Below are 4040 nucleotides of genomic sequence, written 5' to 3'. Positions count from 1 at the left end.
GACCGGTTTCAGAGCAATAAATTAAATCGTCAGTTTTTAAGAAAAACTTTGACACCCCGTATCTCAGAAAACGAATCATTTGCGGACATACGTTTATAAGCAAACTGCCATTATTTTCTCATGTAGAATCACCCCCTGAAATTTGTCGCACTTATTTACTAACACCTTGTATATCTAGAAAAGATCGAATGTAAAAACCCTAATTCTTTAAACTGTTATTAAATGAATATGTTGAAAGTCTTGCTTTACAAATTTTCAGACTTTCCTTTATACACTATAAACTGTAAATTGACAAGCTGATAGAGAACTTTTAACGCAATATTACAGCACAATAAATTAAAATGAAAGTATAAAGTAGCTTTTAAAGGCTTTTAACACTTTTTTTCTTATTTTCAGGTAAGAAGAAGTAAAATTAGGGGCGACCATCATTGGTGAGTAATCTTTATTGTACAAACAGTAACCGATTTCCTAAAAAAGTTACTAGCTTTTTGAGTTAAAAAGTGTTTGGAAAAATAACGAAAAGATACTACGCTGTAAGTTTACCAAGTTGTATTCTACGTAATATGTAACTTGATTGATGACGGTAAAATCTAGATTGCTGTTTACGTGTAACAATCCACTTGACGGTTTAAATTCCCTACATCAATAAGTAGCGTTTTTTATTTCAGGTATTTTTATATGGTATTATTGTATCCATTTGATTTAATATTAAAATGTTATATTTATTTCAAATTGTCAATAAATTAAGAAAAGGGAATTTGGATAAAAAAATTGTTTCAAAATATATTACGGGTGTGATTTATGCCCATCTAATTTTAAAAAATATTTATAGGATTTGCCATAATTAGTATTTATAGAACTCATCCGAAAAAATTTAAGTGTGTACAGTGTCAAAAGTGCAATCCATTTTACTAATAATATTTGCTCTCTTTACAGAACATAAAAAAAATTTGCTAAATTTAAAATTACACAACCTCACAAAGAAAAGGTTCTGTACCAGAAGCATGAGTACATCTTGTTTATTATTTGATGCTGATCCACAGCCCAAAAACCGATTTACCATGGCCTCTTTCAAATCCCGGCAGGGAAATACAGGGTGAGTCAAAATTCACTCTCCAGCGGCCGGATATACATTCTAAAATAAAAAATAAAACAAACATGTAGAATACTAAAATCTCGAAAGCGGAGCCGTTTTCGGAAAATTTTTTAAAGAGAAATTCAAATTTAAATTTTTTTTGTTTAATATTAACACCATTAAAATCCATTTAAATCTATACAAAATAAGAAATAGCAAAAATGAAGATACTTCTGGCTTTGCCTGACCTTCAAAAATATTACCATTTTTGTTAATACACTTCAGCAATTTGTGGTAGAAACTCCTGGCAACAGAATAGAAATTAGCTTAATTTATTTCCGCTACTGCTTCATGAATCCTGCCAATAACATCATCCTCCCCAACAAGCACAGTAAAATAAACCTTTTCTTTTATGTATCCCCATAACCAAAAGTCTATAGGAGTCAAGTCAGGAGACCGGGGTGGCCATGGTGTTGATCAACCCTGTCCAATCTATTTATTAGAAAAACGGCGGTTCAACATATGTCGTACTTGTAATGTGGCATGTGCGGGCACACCATCATGCTGAAACCACATAGCTGCACGTTGTTGTTGGGGAATATCTTCTAACAAACCTGGCAAAATGTTCTCGTAAAAATGATTGTAATTTTCAATTTTCACCAATCTTGGCAAAAAATATGGACCTATGATCCTTTTCCCGTAAATACCTATCCAAATATTTACAGACCAACGTCTTTGCTGATTCCGCTGACGTTTTTCATGAGGATTGTGGTGATTGAAGATTCCTTGTTGGTTGAAATGAGCTTCATCGATAAATAAAACATTATAGAAAAATCTGGATTGCGCTGAAAGGATTTTCGTTTTTGCTATTTCTTATTTTGTATGGATTTAAATGGATTTTAATGGTGTTAATATTAAACAAAAAAATTATAAATTTGAAATTTTCTTTATAAAAATTTCCGAAAACGGCTCCGCTTTCGAGATTTTAGTATTCTACATTTTTGTTTTATTTTTTATTTTAGAATATATATCCGGCCGCTGGCGAGTGAATTATGACTCACCCTGTATAAAACGCACAAAATGCGTGAGATTTTAGAGCTGAAAATGTAAATTTGATCATTCAAGCAGAAAACTGTTTCAACTACATTCTAACTAGTACTTGCAGGGATGACAAACTACGACTCTTCAATTAGAAAGAGAGTTAAATTTTTTTAGATGTATCACAATTTTTTAGACAAGTTCTCAATTTTGAAGATATTATTGATAGTCATCGTATATTTCGCGTTTTCATTAATAATAAATTAGTTTCGGAGTAAATTAACCCGAAACCGACGTTTTACTAACCAAATAAATATTTAGATCTGACCGAAACTCGCACCAGAGCGAGTTACGTAACTTCCACCCGACAGAGTCTGTATTGATTTTTTAAACTATGACCTAAAACAGCTGTTCCAGGGCCCTGCAGACCTGAATACATTCGAAACTGGTTCATTAACCTTTATAGTATCTAATCCCTTTTAAAATTACGGTTGCCTATAAGAAAAGAAGTCATTTGAAAATGGCGATTCTATTTTGTCTATAAAAGTGTAAATTTTCTTTTCCTTTTTTTTGTTAATACCGTCATCGGCAATTTTCAAAATTAACTTCCTCTTCATTAAAAAGCCAGTATTTTTATGAGTAATACGTACTTGTGCTATATAGGGTGCCTTGGAAAAAGGTACGGTAAATTCGGGAGAACTATAAAAAATAAAACGGATTTTTTCTGCGCCCCATGTTCTTTTGTATTTGTTTAACGCCCTGGCTACAGGGCGTTAAAAATGATTTTCTAAAATTAAGTTTAACCATATTTTTTACCAAAAAAAAATGGTTGTCGTCCAAAAAATTAGGTGAATTTGTTTAAAAAATAAAGGCAAAATGCCATACGATTATAAATTACAAAATAATATACACCGTGTCCACCTAGTGCGCGTAAGTCAAATATTTTTTTTTCTACAGAGTTGCCTACTTTCCCGAGCTGCACAAAATGAAAATATATTTGCATATACAGGGTGTATATTTTTTATGATATTATCGAATTCTACGTGAAAAATTAACGGGTGTTATGATCCCTATTAAAACATTGATAGTGAGATAATCGACTTCTACTAATTGACATAATTATGATTGTATGACAGCTAGAAATAATTTTTTTTCGGGAACTGTAGAGTGAGATGGCACTTTCAAAAAACGTATCAAAAGTTGACCTGCGATTAACAGGGGGCAAAAAAAATCGTGCCAAACCTGATAATTTAAAATTTGAAAAATCTCGACTTTTTCAAATCGAACACCCTGTGTTTTATTATTTCATTAGATGCCTTTCTGTGGACCCTACAATTTTTTAATAGCTTTCCCTATACCTAAGTTGCGTAGTTTTTGCAAAAAACCCATTTTTATGTAAAATACCGGATTTGCGCCCGTTCTTTTGGCTGTAATGTGATTATTTTATTGTTATTATACTTTTCCTATTACCTATTTATCTTTCAGGTTAGAGAACACCTAAATCACGTATGGTGGTCCAGTTCCTTGGCCCGCACATTCGCTCGACTTAAATAATCTGGACTTTTTCTTGTGGGGTTAGATATTCGAGACTTAAAAGAAAGGATTCAAAACGAGTTTATAACTATAATCCCTCAAATGTTAAGAAATGTCCACATTCATTTTCATCGTAGATTAATGCTTTGTGTAGAAAACAACGGTGGACAGTTTAAACATTTATTTTAAGTTAGCTTGCTACTATGAGTATTCTTTGTTCAAAATTCTATTCATCCAAATTTTTTAATCTCCAATTTCACTAATAACTTTCCTAACTACGGTAAGATTTTATTTTATTTGGTATATATCATTGATATAATAAGCGCTTTTAAATATATAAATAATATTTTCGGACACTCTATGGGAGAGTGGATACGTATTTGTATTTAAATTT

This window comes from Anoplophora glabripennis, unplaced genomic scaffold, assembly GCF_000390285.2.
Source record: "Anoplophora glabripennis isolate ALB-LARVAE unplaced genomic scaffold, Agla_2.0 scaffold378, whole genome shotgun sequence".
Taxonomy (NCBI): Eukaryota; Metazoa; Arthropoda; class Insecta; order Coleoptera; family Cerambycidae; genus Anoplophora; species Anoplophora glabripennis.
This window is presented reverse-complemented; position numbering follows the sequence as displayed.